Here is a 19,337-nt window from a genome sequence, read left to right as displayed (position 1 = left end):
GAACATCTCGTACGAAACCCGTTCCCCCAAAATGCTCGAATCACAAATGCTCGCAGCAGGGTCGTAATGCAAAGATGTACACCACGCACGCGACCGAGTAAGGACACTCAGAGACATCCATTTCCCAGGCATATGCCCCCTACACGCTTTTTGGTGCACCCCGTACAAACGGCCATACTTCGACAAGCCCTCCCAGAATTTCGCATCTGAAGGGAGAGATGAAACGCCTTGGGCTTTTTGTCCACACAATGCAAACACCGAACGCTCTCTTTAGGGGGGAGCTGAAGAAGAGTATCTCCCGCAGAACCCACGAGCCGCAGCCGTTCGGATCGCACAGGGCAGGACAGGGCATGGAGAGTTTCCGCATCCAAACAAAAATTATCGGTAATGCTCTACGCTTCTACTGGCCCGGACCACAAAGGCTGTAACGATAGTGCCATGCACTTCTGTGGGATGAGACAGTGAGAGAGGCGAGCACGCACCGAGAACGCACTAGCGAATAAATTATGCGGCAACCAAACCTTTCGCCGGCCCCCCTCTCAATCCCAAGGCTCTACCGATCGGCAAAAAACTTAGGGTGGAGAGTGGACCCTTGATGAAATTAGGGACGTCGAGCAATGCACCCGTGCAACCATCTCTTTCCTTCTTGCCGTCCGGGCAGGATAAAAATGCAATGATAGAACGTGCCAATGAGACGGAGCCCTTGGCTAAAAGATACAACTCCATACACACTCAGCAACAAGCGCATCTTAGAATCGAACACCAAATGTGCAGTGTGTTGCAAGCCGTGCAGACACCTACATATAGGGTATATCCATCAAAACAAAGCGACAAGTACTTACCACCAGCTCCGCCATTGCGATTACCGAATGGGATAATACTCACCGCCACAGATTAATGACCATCATTACCGTCTCGGAATAGATACAAGCACATCGAGTTTCATCCGATCAGCTGGATGAATTTCACCTTGAAGGGGCCCAATCCAAAAGTTCCGGAGGTCATCTCCTGGAACTCTCAAGAACAAGGCCCATCTTACATGCAAACTCTGCTATTGCGCAAACATAGGTTGCAATTAAAGAGAAATTGCAAGGCCGTCACAATGGCCCGAGGCCAATGCTCCGACCAAGTCAATTTTCTCTTGCAATCACCATGCCGCCGTTCACAGAGAGATCTCCCCATTCACTTGTGACGCGACGCACAATCCAAGGGCTAGACGCGAGCTCGCCCTTGAAAGGCCACTTTCCAAGGCATCCCCCGATGACACATTGGAACGACAACCGCTGTCGAACCATTTCCCAATGTTGTGCCGATCGAGTTGGCACAGAGCCGCTAGACGAGGGCTCCCGTTTTAGATCGAGTTTTAAAATCACCAAGAAGACGCGGTGAGGGCTGGCAACCGCTGCCAAACCTTTTTCCGAAATTGCGCCAGCTGAGTGACTAGAAAACATGCTTTACGCGATAGGCACGCAAAAATTTTTGCTAGAGCGCCAAGCACCCACCTCATGGCCAGAGACAAGGGCTCGCCATTAGATCAACTTCGAAATCGCTGAACAGACGCGCTGTAGAATGGCAACCGCTGCCAAGTCTCTTCCGTAGTTGCGTCGGTCGAGTGATCGAAGAAGGTGATCTAAGAGAGGGTCCAAGCGTAGGCATTCGTCGGGGGATTCGCGCCGATGGCATAAATTTATGCAATACCCGAGCAACACCGGACGGAGGTGCTAGACGAGGGCTCCCGTTTTAGATCGAGTTTTAAAATCACCGAGTAGACGCGGTGAGGGCTGGCAACCGCTGCCAAACCTTTTTCCGAAATTGCGCCAAACCTTTTTCCGAAATTGCGCCATCTGAGTGACAAGAAAACATGATCTAAAGGAGAGTCCAGGAATAGCACCCTCGAGGGTGGGCTTCATGCCCCTCTAATTGATTCAACGTCGGCGTCCACCGTTTCAAAATCCGACATATCCATCCGCCCTAACAGCGGCGTTGAATCAATGAGGGGGGCACGGGAGAGGCTCGCGGCAACCACCTCTCCCGTTGTAGCCGCGATAGGCACGCAAAAAATTTTGCTAGAGCGCCAAGCACCCACCTCATGGCTAGAGACAAGGGCTCGCCATTAGATCAACTTCGAAATCGCTGAACAGACGCGCTGTAGAATGGCAACCGCTGCCAAGTCTCTTCCGTAGTTGCGTCGGTGGAGTGATCGAAGAAGGTGATCTAAGAGAGGGTCCAAGCGTAGGCATTCGTTGGGGGATTCGCGCCGATGGCATAAATTTATGCAATACCCGAGCAACACCGGACGGAGGTGCTAGAAGAGGGCTCCCGTTTTAGATCGAGTTTTAAAATAACCAAGTAGACGCGGTGAGGTCTGGCAACCGCTGCCAAACCTTTTTCCGAAATTGCGCCAGCTGAGTGACAAGAATACATGATCTAAAGGAGAGTCCAGGAATAGCACCCTCGAGGGTGGGCTTCATGCCCCTCTAATTGATTCAACGTCGGCGTCCACCGTTTCAAAATCCGACAAATCCATCCGCCCTGACAGCGGCGTTGAATCAATGAGCTGGGCACGGGAGAGGCTCGCGGCAACCACCTCCCCCATTGTAGCCGCGATAGGCTCGCAAAAAATATTGCTAGAGCGCCAAGTACCCACCTCATGGCTATCGACAAGGGCTCGCCATTAGATCAACTTCGAAATCGCAGAACGGACGCGGTGTAGAATGGCAACCGCTGCCAAGTCTCTTCCGTAATTGCGTCGGTCGAGTGATCGAAGAAGGTGATCTAAGAGAGGGTCCAAGCGTGTAGGCATTCGTTGGGGGATTCGCGCCGATGGCAAAAATTTGTGCAATACCCGAGCAACACCGGACGGAGGTGCAAGACGAGGGCTCCCGTTTTAGATCGAGTTTTAAAATCACCGAGTAGACGCGGCGAGGGGCTGGCAACCGCTGCCAAACCTTTTTCCGAAATTGCGCCAGCTGAGTGACAAGAATACATGATCTAAAGGAGAGTCCAGGAATAGCACCCTCGAGGGTGGGCTTCATGCCCCTCTAATTGATTCAACGTCGGCGTCCACCGTTTCAAAATCCGACATTTCCATCCGCCCTGACAGCGGCGTTGAATCAATGAGGGGGGGCACGGGAGAGGCTCGCGGCAACCACCTCTCCCGTTGTAGCCGCGATAGGCACGCAAAAAATTTTGCTGGAGCGCCAAGCACCCACCTCATGGCTAGAGACAAGGGCTCGCCATTAGATCAACTTCGAAATCGCTGAACAGAAGCGGTGTAGAATGGCAACCGCTGCCAAGTCTCTTCCGTAGTTGCGTCGGTCGAGTGATCGAAGAAGGTGATCTAAGAGAGGGTCCGAGCGTAGGCATTCGTTGGGGGGATTCGCGCCGATGGCATAAATTTATGCAATACCCGAGCAACACCGGACGGAGGTGCTAGACGAGGGCTCCCGTTTTAGATCGAGTTTTAAAATCACCGAGTAGACGCGGTGAGGGCTGGCAACCGCTGCCAAACCTTTTTCCGAAATTGCGCCAGCTGAGTGACAAGAAAACATGATCTAAAGGAGAGTCCAGGAATAGCACCCTCGAGGGTGGGCTTCATGCCCCTCTAATTGATTCAACGTCGGCGTCCACCGTTTCACAATCCGACATATCCATCCGCCCTGACAGCGGCGTTGAATCAATGAGGGGGGCACGGGAGAGGCTCGCGGCAACCACCTCTCCCCTTGTAGCCGCGATAGGCACGCAAAAAATTTTGCTAGAGCGCCAAGCACCCACCTCATGCCTAGAGACAAGGGCTCGCCATTAGATCAACTTCGAAATCGCTGAACAGACGCGCTGTAGAATGGCAACCGCTGCCAAGTCTCTTCCGTAGTTGCGTCGGTGGAGTGATCGAAGAAGGTGATCTAAGAGAGGGTCCAAGCGTAGGCATTCGTTGGGGGATTCGCGCCGATGGCATAAATTTATGCAATACCCGAGCAACACCGGACGGAGGTGCTAGACGAGGGCTCCCGTTTTAGATCGAGTTTTAAAATCACCGAGTAGACGCGGTGAGGGCTGGCAACCGCTGCCAAACCTTTTTCCGAAATTGCGCCAGCTGAGTGACAAGGAAACATGATCTAAAGGAGAGTCCAGGAATAGCACCCTCGAGGGTGGGCTTCATGCCCCTCTAATTGATTCAACGTCGGCGTCCACCGTTTCAAAATCCGACATATCCATCCGCCCTGACAGCGGCGTTGAATCAATGAGGGGGGCACGGGAGAGGCTCGCGGCAACCACCTCTCCCCTTGTAGCCGCGATAGGCACGCAAAAAATTTTGCTAGAGCGCCAAGCACCCACCTCATGCCTAGAGACAAGGGCTCGCCATTAGATCAACTTCGAAATCGCTGAACAGACGCGCTGTAGAATGGCAACCGCTGCCAAGTCTCTTCCGTAGTTGCGTCGGTGGAGTGATCGAAGAAGGTGATCTAAGAGAGGGTCCAAGCGTAGGCATTCGTTGGGGGATTCGCGCCGATGGCATAAATTTATGCAATACCCGAGCAACACCGGACGGAGGTGCTAGACGAGGGCTCCCGTTTTAGATCGAGTTTTAAAATCACCGAGTAGACGCGGTGAGGGCTGGCAACCGCTGCCAAACCTTTTTCCGAAATTGCGCCAGCTGAGTGACAAGAAAACATGATCTAAAGGAGAGTCCAGGAATAGCACCCTCGAGGGTGGGCTTCATGCCCCTCTAATTGATTCAACGTCGGCGTCCACCGTTTCAAAATCCGACATATCCATCCGCCCTGACAGCGGCGTTGAATCAATGAGGGGGGCACGGGAGAGGCTCGCGGCAACCACCTCTCCCCTTGTAGCCGCGATAGGCACGCAAAAAATTTTGCTAGAGCGCCAAGCACCCACCTCATGCCTAGAGACAAGGGCTCGCCATTAGATCAACTTCGAAATCGCTGAACAGACGCGCTGTAGAATGGCAACCGCTGCCAAGTCTCTTCCGTAGTTGCGTCGGTGGAGTGATCGAAGAAGGTGATCTAAGAGAGGGTCCAAGCGTAGGCATTCGTTGGGGGATTCGCGCCGATGGCATAAATTTATGCAATACCCGAGCAACACCGGACGGAGGTGCTAGACGAGGGCTCCCGTTTTAGATCGAGTTTTAAAATCACCGAGTAGACGCGGTGAGGGCTGGCAACCGCTGCCAAACCTTTTTCCGAAATTGCGCCAGCTGAGTGACAAGAAAACATGATCTAAAGGAGAGTCCAGGAATAGCACCCTCGAGGGTGGGCTTCATGCCCCTCTAATTGATTCAACGTCGGCGTCCACCTTTTTTCAAAATCCGACATATCCATCCGCCCTGACAGCGGCGTTGAATCAATGAGGGGGGCACGGGAGAGGCTCGCGGCAACCACCTCTCCCATTGTCGCCGCGATAGGCACGCAAAAAATTTTGCTAGAGCGCCAAGCACCCACCTCATGGCTAGAGACAAGGGCTCGCCATTAGATCAACTTCGAAATCGCTGAACAGACGCGCTGTAGAATGGCAACCGCTGCCAAGTCTCTTCCGTAGTTGCGTCGGTCGAGTGATCGAAGAAGGTGATCTAAGAGAGGGTCCAAGCGTAGGCATTCGTTGGGGGATTCGCGCCGATGGCATAATTTTATGCAATACCCGAGCAACACCGGACGGAGGTGCTAGACGAGGGCTCCCGTTTTAGATCGAGTTTTAAAATCACCAAGTAGACGCGGTGAGGGCTGGCAACCGCTGCCAAACCTTTTTCCGAAATTGCGCCAGCTGAGTGACAAGAAAACATGATCTAAAGGAGAGTCGAGGAATAGCACATCCGGGGTGGGCTTCATGCCCCTCTAATTGATTCAACGTCGGCGTCCACCGTTTCAAAATCCGACATATCCATCCGCCTTGACACCGGCGTTGAATCAATGAGGGGGGCACGGGAGAGGCTCGCGGCAACCACCTCTCCTATATAAGCTATTAGTGCGAGGCTCGCTCTGCATTAGAAATTAGCGAACACGCCGACATCCGCCTTAAAAATCCATATCCTTTAAAATTCCTACCAAACAGCCATTCACGACCCAATTTTTTATGAGGTCGGCAGAGGAGCAAAAGATCGTCATCGGTTAGGAGATGTGAGTTCATGGAGCCGAGGGACTGAAATGGTCATCGAGCTCATCCGATCAACTGGATGAATTTCACCTTGAAGGGGCCCAATCCAAAAGTTCCGGAGGTCATCTCCTGGAACTCTCGAGAACAAGGCCCATCTTATACATGCAAACTCTGCTACTGCGCAAACATAGGTTGCAATTAAAGAGAAATTGCGAGGCCGTCACAATGGCCCGAGGCCAATGGCTCCGACTAAGTCAATTTTCTCTTGCAATCACCATGCCGCCGTTCACAGAGAGATCTCCCCATTCACTTGTGACGCGACGCACAATTCCAAGGTCTAGACGCGAGACCGCCCTTGAAAGAAAGACCACTTTCCAAGACATCCCCCGATGACACATTGGAACGTCAACCGCTGTCGAACCACTCCCAATGTTGTGCCGATCGAGTTGGCACAGAGGCGACCTTAGGGAGCTCCCGCGTAGCAATCGGGATGTGCTTTCGTGCCCGTCTCTCACAAAAACCAATGTTAGCTGTGGACAAATTTGGAATCCAAGGGCTCGCATCCATCGTCGGCACTGGGTCTATATATTCAAAGGCCACGGAGAGGTTCCGATAAGAGAAGCTCCCCTGCTCGCTCGCACAAACATATCCCAAATTCTAGACACAAGCTCCCGCCCTTAGCATCGCTCTCCAGATCACCGCAATGACACATTGGAACGACAACCGCTGTCGAACAACTCCCGAAATTGTGGCAATGGAGTGAGAAAGAAGAGCAACTTTGGGGAGCCGCGCATAGCAAACGGGCTGTGCTGCTGCTGCTTCATTCCGCTCTTTATATAGATCCGAAATCGTTGATTTCGTTTGGAATCCGAGGCTGCATTCGTCCTTGCTCAAACAAGCAATGGCTCTTCTAATCGAATGGCCACGGGGAGCTTCCGATAACAAAGGCTCCCTTGTCACTCGTGATGCGCAGGCCAACTGCTAGACGACGGGTCGCCCTTCAGATCGCTGCCCAGGCAACCACCACAACGGCACCATTGGAACGACAACCGCTGCCGAACCGTTATGAAAATTTTGTGCCAAAGAAGTTGTTGCGTAGAGAACGACTCTGGGGAGAGAGCCCTCGCATAGCAAAATCGGGATGGCTTCACGGCCCTCCCAATAGAAACGATGCTGGTGCCAATATTCCAAAAATCCGAATAACGTGTCTTTCGCGAACACCAGCACTGATTTCTATTGGGGAGGGTCGCCGAGAACTTTTGTTATCAAAGCTCCCATTGTAAGCCGCGATAGGCACACAAAAAATTGCTAGAGCCCCAAGCACCCACCTCATGGCTAGACAAGGGCTCGCCATTAGTAGATCAACTTCGAAATCGCTGAACAGACGCGCTGTGGAATGGCAACCGCTGCCAAGCCTCTTCCGTAATTGCGCCGGTCGAGTGATCGAAGAAGGTGATCTAAGAGAGAGTCCAAGGCTAGGGATTCGTTGGGTGATTCGCGCCGATAGCACAAAATTATGCAATACCCGAGCAACACCGGACGGAGGTGCTAGACGAGGGCTCCCGTTTTAGATCGAGTTTTAAAATCACCGAGTAGACGCGGTGAGGGCTGGCAACCGCTGCCAAACCTTTTTCCGAAATTGCGCCAGCTGAGTGACAAGAAAACATGATCTAAAGGAGAGTCAGGGAATAGCACCCTCGAGGGTGGGCTTCATGCCCCTCTAATTGATTCAACGTCGGCGTCCACCGTTTCAAAATCCGACATATCCATCCGCCCTGACAGCGGCGTTGAATCAATGAGGGGGGCACGGGAGAGGCTCGCGGCAACCACCTCTCCCCTTGTAGCTGCGATAGGCACGCAAAAAGTTTTGCTAGAGCGCCAAGCACCCACCTCATGGCTAGAGACAAGGGCTCGCCATTAGATCAACTTCGAAATCGCTGAACAGACGCGCTGTAGAATGGCAACCGCTGCCAAGTCTCTTCCGTAGTTGCGTCGGTCGAGTGATCGAAGAAGGTGATCTAAGAGAGGGTCCAAGCGTAGGCATTCGTTGGGAGATTCGCGCCGATGGCATAAAAACTTATGCAATACCCGAGCAACACCGGACGGAGGTGCTAGACGAGGGCTCCCGTTTTAGATCGAGTTTTAAAATCACCGAGTAGACGCGGCGAGGGGCTGGCAACCGCTGCCAAACCTTTTTCCGAAATTGCGGCAGCTGAGTGGCAAGAAAACATGATCTAAAGGAGAGTCCAGGAATAGCACCCTCGAGGGTGGGCTTCATGCCCCTCTAACTGATTCAACGTCGGCGTCCACCGTTTCAAAGTCCGACATATCCATCCGCCCTGACAGCGGCGTTGAATCAGTGAGGGGGGCACGGGAGAGGCTCGCGGCAACCACCTCTCCCCTTGTAGCCGCGATAGGCACGCAAAAAAATTTTGCTAGAGCGCCAAGCACCCACCTCATGGCTAGAGACAAGGGCTCGCCATTAGATCAGCTTCGAAATCGCTGAACAGACGCGCTGTAGAATGGCAACCGCTGCCAAGTCTCTTCCGCAGTTGCGTCGGTCGAGTGATCGAAGAAGGTGATCTAAGAGAGGGTCCAAGCGTAGGCATTCGTTGGGGGATTCGCGCCGATGGCATAAGTTTCTGCAATACCCGAGCAACACCGGACGGAGGTGCTAGACGAGGGCTCCCGTTTTAGATCGAGTTTTAAAATCACCAAGTAGACGCGGTGAGGGCTGGCAACCGCTGCCAAACCTTTTTCCGAAATTGCGCCAGCTGAGTGACAAGAAAACATGATCTGAAGGAGAGTCCAGGAATAGCACCCTCGAGGGTGGGCTTCATGCCCCTCTAATTGATTCAACGTCGGCGTCCACCGTTTCAAAATCCGACATATCCATCCGCCCTGACAGCGGCGTTGAATCAATGAGGGGGGCACGGGAGAGGCTCGCGGCAACCACCTCTCCCCTTGTAGCCGCGATAGGCACGCAAAAAATTTTGCTAGAGCGCCAAGCACCCACCTCATGGCTAGAGACAAGGGCTCGCCATTAGATCAACTTCGAAATCGCTGAACAGACGCGCTGTAGAATGGCAACCGCTGCCAAGTCTCTTCCGTAGTTGCGTCGGTCGAGTGATCGAAGAAGGTGATCTAAGAGAGGGTCCAAGCGTGTAGGCATTCGTTGGGGGATTCGCGCCGATGGCATAAATTTATGCAATACCCGAGCAACACCGGACGGAGGTGCTAGACGAGGGCTCCCGTTTTAGATCGAGTTTTAAAATCACCAAGTAGACGCGGTGAGGGCTGGCAACCGCTGCCAAACCTTTTTCCGAAATTGCGCCAGCTGAGTGACAAGAAAACATGATCTAAAGGTGAGTCCAGGAATAGCACCCTCGAGGGTGGGCTTCATGCCCCTCTAATTGATTCAACGTCGGCGTCCACCGTTTCACAATCCGACATATCCATCCGCCCTGACAGCGGCGTTGAATCAATGAGGGGGGCACGGGAGAGGCTCGCGGCAACCACCTCTCCCGTTGTAGCCGCGATAGGCACGCAAAAAATTTTGCTAGAGCGCCAAGCACCCACCTCATGGCTAGAGACAAGGGCTCGCCATTAGATCAACTTCGAAATCGCTGAACAGACGCGCTGTAGAATGGCAACCGCTGCCAAGTCTCTTCCGTGGTTGCGTCGGTCGAGTGATCGAAGAAGGTGATCTAAGAGAGGGTCCAAGCGTAGGCATTCGTTGGGGGATTCGCGCCGTCGGCATAATTTTTTGCAATACCCGAGCAACACCGGATGGAGGTGCTAGGCGAGGGCTCCCGTTTTAGATCGAGTTTTAAAATCACCAAGTAGACGCGGTGAGGGATGGCAACCGCTGCCAAACCTTTTTCCGAAATTGCGCCAGCTGAGTGAGAAGAAAACATGATCTAAAGGAGAGTCTAGGAATAGCACATCCAGGGTGGGCTTCATGCCCCTCTAATTGATTCAACGTCGGCGTCCACCGTTTCAAAATCCGACATATCCATCCGCCTTGACACCGGCGTTGAATCAATGAGAGGGGCACGGGAGAGGCTCGCGGCAACCACCTCTCCTATATAAGCTATTAGTGCGAGGCTCGCTCTGCATTAGAAATTAGCGAACACACCGACATCCGCCTTGAAAATCCGAATCCTTTAAAATTCCTACCAAACAGCCATTCACGACCCAATTTTTTATGGGGTCGGCAGAGGAGCAAAAGATTGTCATCGGTTACGAGATGTGAGTTCATGGAGCCGAGGGACTGAAATGGTCATCGAGCTCATCCGATCAACTGGATGAATTTCACCTTGAAGGGGCCCAATCCAAAAGTTCCGGAGGTCATCTCCTGGAACTCTCGAGAACAAGGCCCATCTTACATGCAAACTCTGCTACTGCGCAAACATAGGTTGCAATTAAAGAGAAATTGCGAGGCCGTCACAATGGCCCGAGGCCAATGGCTCCGACTAAGTCAATTTTCTCTTGCAATCACCATGCCGCTGTTCACAGAGAGATCTCCCCATTCACTTGTGACGCGACGCACAATCCAAGTGCTAGACGCGAGCTCGCCCTTGAAAGAAAGACCACTTTCCAAGACATCCCCCATTCACTTGTGACGCGACGCACAACCCAAGTGCTAGACGCGAGCTCGCCCTTGAAAGAAAGACCACTTTCCAAGACATCCCCCGATGACACATTGGAACGACAACCGCTGTCGAACCATTCCCAATGTTGTGCCGATCGAGTTGGCACAGAGGCGACCTCAGGGAGCTCCCGCGTAGCAATCGGGATGTGCTTTCATACCCATCTCTCACAAAAACCAATCTTAGCTGTGAACAAATTTCGCCGCAATGACACCATTGGAACGACGACCGCTGTCGAACAACTCCCGCATTTGTGCCCCGATGGAGTGAGAAAGAATAGCAACTTTGGGGAGCCGCGCATCGCAAACGGGCTGCTGCTTCATTCCGCTCTTATATATAGAGATCCGATGTCGTTGATTTCGTTTGGAATCCGAGGCTGCATTCGTCCTTGCTCACACAAGCAATGGCTCTTCTCATCGAGAATGGCCACGGGGAGCTTCCGATCACAAAGGCTCCCTTGCCACTCGTGACGCGCAGCCCAACTGCTTTCCGAAATTGCGCCAGCTGAGTGACAAGAAAACATGATCTAAAGGAGAGTCGAGGAATAGCACCTCGAGGGTGGGCTTCATGCCCCTCCAATTGATTCAACGTCGGCGTCCACCGTTTCAAAATCCGACATTTCCATCCGCCTTGACACCGCCGTTGAATCAATGAGAGGGGCACGGGAGAGGTTCGCGGCAACAACCTCTCCTATATAAGCTATTAGTGCGAGGCTCGCTCTCCATTAGAAATTAGCGAACACGCCGACATCCGCCATAAAAATCCAAATCGTTGAAAATTCTGACCAAACAGCCATCCACGACCCAATTTATTATGAGGTCGTCTAAGGAGCAAAAGATTGTCATCGGTTAGGAGATGTGAATTCATGGAGCCAAGGGGGACTGAAATGGTCATCGAGCTCATCCGATCAACTGGATGAATTTCACCTTGAAGGGGCCCAATCCAAAATTTCAGGAGGTCATCTCCTGGAACTCTCAAGAACAAGGACCGTCTTACTTGCAAACTCTGCTACTGCGCAAACATAGGTTGCAATTAAAGAGAAATTGCCAAGCCATCACAGTGGCCCGAGGCCAATGCTCCGACTAAGTCAAATTTTCTCTTGCAATCACCATGCCGCCGTTCACAGAGAGATCTCCCCATTCACTTGCGACGCGACGCACAATCCAAGTGATAGACGCGAGCTCACCCTTGAAAGGCCAGCCCACTTTCCGAGACATCCCCCGATGACACATTGGAACGACAACCGCTGTCGAACCATTCCCAATGTTCTGCCGATCGAGTTGGCACAGAGGCGACCTTAGGGAGCTCCCGCGTAGCAATCGGGATGTGCTTTCGTACCCATCTCTCACAAAAACCAATCTTAGCTGTGAACAAATTTAGAATCCAAGGCTCGTATCCATCGATATCGTCGGCACTGGGTCTATATATTCAAAGGCCACGGAGAGGTTCCGATAAGAGAAGCTCCCCTGCTCGCTCGCACAAACATCCCAAATGCTAGACACAAGCTCCCGCCCTTAGCATCGCTCTCCAGATCGCCGCAATGACACATTGGAACGACAACCGCTGTCGAACAACTCCCGAATTTGTGCCGATGGAGTGAGAAAGACGAGCAACTTTGGGGAGCCGCGCATGGCAAACGGGCTGCTGCTTCATTCCGCTCTTATATATAGATCCGATGTCGTTGATTTCCTTTGGAATCCGAGGCTGCATTCGTCCTTGCTCACACAAGCAATGGCTCTTCTCATCGAATGGTCACGGGGAGCTTCCGATTACAAAGGCTCCCTTGTCACCCGTGATGCGCAGCCCAACTGCTAGACGACGGCTCGCCCTTCAGATCGCTGCCCAGGCAACCACCACAACGGCACCATTGGAACGACAACCGCTGCCGAACCATTCCGAAATTTTTTTGCCAAAGAAGTTGTTGCAAAGAGAACGACTCTGGGGAGAGAGCCCTCGCATAGCAAAATCGGGATGGCTTCACGGCAGCTGGATGGGATTTGAATTCATGGAGCCAAGGGAGTGAAATGGTCATCGAGCTCATCCGATCAACTGGATGAATTTCACCTTGAAGGGGCCCAATCCAAAAGTTCCGGAGGTCATCTCCTGGAACTGTCAAGAACAAAGGCCAATCTTACATGCGAACTCTGCTACTGCGCAAACATAGCTTGCAATTATAGAGAAATTGCAAGGCCGTCACAATGGCCCGAGGCCAATGCTCCGACTACTAAGTCAATTTTCTCTTGCAATCACCATGCCGCCGTTCACAGAGAGATCTCCCCATTCACTTGTGACGACACACAATCCAAGTGCTAGACGCGATCTCGCCCTTGGAAGGCCGCGTTCCAAGACATCCCGATGACACATTGGAACGACAACCGCTGTCGAACCATTCCCAATGTTGTGCCGATCGAGTTGGCACAGAGGCGATCTTAGGGAGCTCCCGCGAATCGATCGGGAAGTGCTTTCGTACCCATCTCTCACAAAAACCAATGTTAGCTGTGAACAATTTTATAATCCAAGGCTCGTATCCATCGATATCGTCGGCACTGGGTCTATATTCAAAGGCCACGGAGAGGTTCCGATAAGAGAAGCTCCCCTGCTCTCTTGCACAAACATCCCCAAATGCTAGGCGCAAGCTCCGGCCCTTAGCATCGCTCTCCAGATCACCGCAATGACACATTGGAACGACAACCGCTGTCGAACAACTCCCGAATTTGTGCCCATGGAGTGAGAAAGAAGAGCCAGATCGGGTCGACGAAAACGGCTAAGCCAGATCGGGTCGGCCAGCATGGCTCGGCCACCATTTTTCGCCGAGAGCTTTCGATATTAAAGCTCCCATGTAGCAGCGATAAGTACACCATGACAAAATTGCTAGAGCGCCGAGCACCCATAGCAAATTGCCATTATACCAAGCAACGCCCGGAGTGCTAGACAAGGGCTCACGTTTAGATCAAGTTTTAAAATCACCAAAAACACACGCCATGGATCGGCAACCGCTGCCTCACCTTTTCCAAAATTGAGTCATCGGAAAACATGATCTAAAGGAGAGCCGAGGAAAAGCACTGAGATCGCTTCATGCCCCTTTCATTCATTCAACATCAGCATACACCGTTTGAAAACCCAACAATCCGATCCGCCTAGACACCAATGTTGAATCAATGAAAGGGGCATGGGAGAGGCTCGCGGCAACAACCTCTCCTATATAAGCTATTAGTGCGAGGCTCGCTCTGCATTAGAAATCTGCGATAGCGCGGACAAAAACCTTAAAAATCCAATTCAATGAAAAATGTGACCAAACAGCCATCCACGACACCGTTTTTGGAGCTCGCCCAGATCGGCTCGGCCAGAATGGCTCGCCCAGATCGGCTCGGCCAGCATGGTGACTTGCTGACTCGGTGAGAGTACTTCGAACTGTCAAGAACAAAGGCCAATCTCACATGCAAACTCTGCTACTGCGCAAACATAGCTCGCAATTACAGAGAAATTGCAAGGCCGTCACAATGGCCCGAGGCCAATGCTCCGACTACTAAGTCGATTTTCTCTTGCAATCGCCATGCCGCCGTTCACAGAGAGATCTCCCCATTCACTTGTGACGACGCACAATCCAAGTGCTAGACGCGAGCTCGCCCTTGAAAGGCCGCATTCCAAGACATCCCGATGACACATTGGAACGACAACCGCTGTCGAACCATTCCCAATGTTGTGCCGATCGAGTTGGCACAGAGGCGATCTTAGGGAACTCCCGCGTATCGATCGGGAAGTGCTTTCGTACCCATCTCTCACAAAAACCAATGTTAGCTGAACAATTTTATAATCCAAGGCTCGTATCCATCGATATCGTCGGCACTGGGTCTATATTCAAAGGCCACGGAGAGGTTCCGATAAGAGAAGCTCCCCTGCTCGCTTGCACAAACATCCCCAAATGCTAGACGCAAGCTCCCGCACTTAGCATCGCTCTCCAGATCACCGCAATGACACATTGGAACGACAACCGCTGTCGAACAACTCCCGAATTTGTGCCGATGGAGTGAGAAACGAGAGCCAGATCGGGTCGACGAAAACGGCTAAGCCAGATCGGGTCCGCCAGCATGGCTCGGCCACCATTTTTCGCCGAGAGCTTTCGATATTAAAGCTCCCATGTAGCCGCGATAAGTACACCATGACAAATTGCTAGAGCGCCGAGCACCCATAGCAAATTGCCATTATACCAAGCAACGCCGGAGTGCTAGACAAAGGCTCACGTTTAGATCAAGTTTTAAAACCACCAAAAACACACGCCATGGATCGGCAACCGCTGCCTCACCTTTTCCAAAATTGAGTCATCGGAAAACATGATCTAAAGGAGAGCCGAGGAAAAGCACTGAGATCGCTTCATGCCCCTTTCATTCATTCAACATCAGCATACACCGTTTGAAAACCCAACAATCCGATCCGCCTAGACACCAATGTTGAATCAATGAAAGGGGCATGGGAGAGGCTCGCGGCAACAACCTCTCCTATATAAGCTATTAGTGCGAGGCTCGCTCTGCATTAGAAATCTGCGACAGCGCGGACAACTCCCTTAAAAATCCAATTCAATGAAAAATGTGACCAAACAGCCATCCACGACACCGTTTTTGGAGCTCGCCCAGATCGGCTCGGCCAGAATGGCTCGCCCAGATCGGCTCGGCCAGCATGGTGACTTGCTGACTCGGTGAGAGTACTTCGAACTGTCAGAACAAAGGCCAATCTCACATGCAAACTCTGCTACTGCGCAAACATAGCTCGCAATTATAGAGAAATTGCAAGGCCGTCACAATGGCCCGAGGCCAATGCTCCGACTACTAAGTCGATTTTCTCTTGCAATCGCCATGCCGCCGTTCACAGAGAGATCTCCCCATTCACTTGTGACGACGCACAATCCAAGTGCTAGACGCGAGCTCGCCCTTGAAAGGCCGCGTTCCAAGACATCCCGATGACACATTGGAACGACAACCGCTGTCGAACCATTCCCAATGTTGTGCCGATCGAGTTGGCACAGAGGCGATCTTAGGGAACTCCCGCGTATCGATCGGGAAGTGCTTTCGTACCCATCTCTCACAAAAACCAATGTTAGCTGAACAATTTTATAATCCAAGGCTCGTATCCATCGATATCGTCGGCACTGGGTCTATATTCAAAGGCCACGGAGAGGTTCCGATAAGAGAAGCTCCCCTGCTCGCTTGCACAAACATCCCCAAATGCTAGACGCAAGCTCCCGCACTTAGCATCGCTCTCCAGATCACCGCAATGACACATTGGAACGACAACCGCTATCGAACAACTCCCGAATTTGTGCCGATGGAGTGAGAAACGAGAGCCAGATCGGGTCGACGAAAACGGCTAAGCCAGATCGGGTCCGCCAGCATGGCTCGGCCACCATTTTTCGCCGAGAGCTTTCGATATTAAAGCTCCCATGTAGCCGCGATAAGTACACCATGACAAATTGCTAGAGCGCCGAGCACCCATAGCAAATTGCCATTATACCAAGCAACGCCGGAGTGCTAGACAAAGGCTCACGTTTAGATCAAGTTTTAAAACCACCAAAAACACACGCCATGGATCGGCAACCGCTGCCTCACCTTTTCCAAAATTGAGTCATCGGAAAACATGATCTAAAGGAGAGCCGAGGAAAAGCACTGAGATCGCTTCATGCCCCTTTCATTCATTCAACATCAGCATACACCGTTTGAAAACCCAACAATCCGATCCGCCTAGACACAAATGTTGAATCAATGAAAGGGGCATGGGAGAGGCTCGCGGCAACAACCTCTCCTATATAAGCTATTAGTGCGAGGCTCGCTCTGCATTAGAAATCTGCGACAGCGCGGACAACTCCCTTAAAAATCCAATTCAATGAAAAATGTGACCAAACAGCCATCCACGACACCGTTTTTGGAGCTCGCCCAGATCGGCTCGGCCAGAATGGCTCGCCCAGATCGGCTCGGCCAGCATGGCTCGCCCAGCCTTGGTGAGAGTACTTCGAACTGTCAAGAACAAAGGCCAATCTAACGTGCAAACTCTGCTACTGCGCAAACATAGGTTGCAATTATAGAGAAATTGCAAGGCCGTCACAATGGCCCGAGGCCAATGCTCCGACTACTAAGTCAATTTTCTCTTGCAATCGCCATGCCGCCGTTCACAGAGAGATCTCCCCAATCACTTGTGACGACGCACAATCCAAGTGCTAGACGCGAGCTCGCCCTTGAAAGGCTGCGTTCCAAGACATCCCGATGACACATTGGAACGACAACCGCTGTCGAACCATTCCCAATGTTGTGCCGATCGAGTTGGCACAGAGGCGACCAAACAGCCATCCACGACACCGTTTTTGGAGCTCGGCCAGATCGGCTCGACCAGAACGGCTCGCCCAGATCGGCTCGGCCAGCATGGCTCGGCCAGAACGGCTCGCCCAGATTGGCTCGGCCATACCGGCTCGGCAAGAACGGCTCGCCCAGATCGGCTCGGCCAGCATGGCTCGGCCAGAACGGCTCGCCCAGATCGGCTCGGCAGGAATGGCTCGCCCAGATCGGCTCGGCCAGCATGGCTCGCCCAGCCTCGGTGAGAGTACTTGGAACCGTCAAGAACAAAGCCCAATCATACATGCAAACTCTGCTATGCGCAAACATAGGTTGCAATTATAGAGAAATTGCAAGGCCGTCACAATGGCCCGAGGCCAATGCTCCGACTACTAAGTCAATTTTCTCTTGCAATCGCCATGCCGCCGTTCACAAAGAGATCTCCCCATTCACTTGTGACGAAGCACAATCCAAGTGCTAGACGCGAGCTCGCCCTTGAAAGGCCGCGTTCCAAGACATCCCGATGACACATTGGAACGACAACCGCTGTCGAACCATTCCCAATGTTGTGCCGATCGAGTTGGCACAGAGGCGACCAAACAGCCATCCACGACACCGTTTTTGGAGCTCGGCCAGATCGGCTCGGCCAGCATGGCTCGGCCAGAACGGCTCGCCCAGATCGGCTCGCCCAGATCGGCTCGGCCAGAACGGCTCGCCCAGATCGGCTCGGCCAGCATGGCTCGGCCAGAACGGCTCGCCCAGATCGGCTCGCCCAGATCGGCTCGGCCAGCATGGCTCGGCCACAACGGCTCGCCCAGATCGGCTCGGCCAGAACGGGTCGCCCAGATCGGCTCGGCCAGAATGGCTTGCCCAGAACGGCTCGGCAGGATCGGGTCGGCCAGAATGGCTCGCCCAGATCGGCTCGGCCAGCATGGCTCGGCCAGAACGGCTCGGCCAGATCGGGACGATGACTTGATGAACGGACTTAGAGATTCGATTTGGTGGGCCGACCTGGCGGGGTGACTTGATGAACGCACTTGAAGGGTCGACTTGGTGGGGTGACTCTATGAACGGACCTAAAGAGTTGACTTTGTGAGAGTACTTGGCGGGGTGACTCGATGAAAGGACTTAAAGAGTCGACTTGGTGAGAGTACTTGGTGGGGCGACTTGATGAACGCACTTGAAGAATCGACTTGGTTAGAGTACTTGGTGGGGCGACTTGCTGAACGGACTCAAAGAGTCGACTTGGTGAGAGTACCTGGTGGCTCGACTTGATGAGCAGACTTAAAGAGTCAACTTGGTGAGAGTACTTGGCGGGGTGAACTGATGAACGAACATAAAGAGTCGGCTTGGTGGGAGTACTTGGTGGGCCGACCTGGTGGGGTGACTTTATGGACGGACTTAAAGAGTCGACTTGGTTAGATTACTTGTTCTGGTGACTTGATGAACGGACTTCGAGAGTCGACTTGGTGGGGTGACTTGATGAAAGGACTTAAACGGTCGACTTGGTGAGAGTACTTGGCGGGGCGACTTGATGAACGGACTTAAAGGGTCGACTTGATGAACGGACCTAAAGAGTTGACTTGGTGAGAGTACTTGGCGGGGTGAACTGATGAACGGACTTAAAGAGTCGACTTGGTGGGAGTACTCGGTGGGCCGACTTGATGAACGGACTTACAGAGTCGAATTGGTGAGAGTAGTTGTTCTGGTGACTTGATGAACGGACTTAAAGAGTCGGCTTGGCGGGGTGACTTGATGAAAGGACTTAAAGAGTCGACTTGGTGGGGTGACTCGATGAACGAACTTAGAGGGTCGACTTTGCGGGGTGACCTGATGAACGGACCTAAAGAGTTGACTTGGTGAGAGTACTCGGTGGGGTGACCTGATGAACAGACTTAGAGAGTCGACTTGGTGAGAGTCCTTGGTGGGCCGACCTGGTTGGGTGACTTCGTGAACTGACTTAAAGAGTCGACTTGGTGGGAGTACTTGGTGGGGTGACTTGATGAACGGACTTCAAGGGTCGACTTGGCGAGGTGACTTGATGAACGGTCCTAAAGAGTTGACTTGGTGAGAGTACTTGGTGTGGTGACTTGATGAAAAGACTTAAAGAGTCGAATTGGTGAGAGTACTTGGTGGGGTGACTTGATGAACGCACTTGAAGGGTCGACTTGGTGGGGTGACTTTATGAACGGACCTAAAGAGTTGACGTGGTGAGAGTGCTTGGTGGGGTGACTTGATGAACATAGTTAAAGAGTCGACT

The sequence above is a fragment of the Cupressus sempervirens genome, chromosome 2, assembly GCF_028749045.1.
Source record: "Cupressus sempervirens isolate cs-2001-9-10 chromosome 2, ASM2874904v1, whole genome shotgun sequence".
Taxonomy (NCBI): Eukaryota; Viridiplantae; Streptophyta; class Pinopsida; order Cupressales; family Cupressaceae; genus Cupressus; species Cupressus sempervirens.
The sequence above is the reverse complement of the archived record's forward strand: the minus strand, read 5'-3'. Positions refer to the sequence as shown.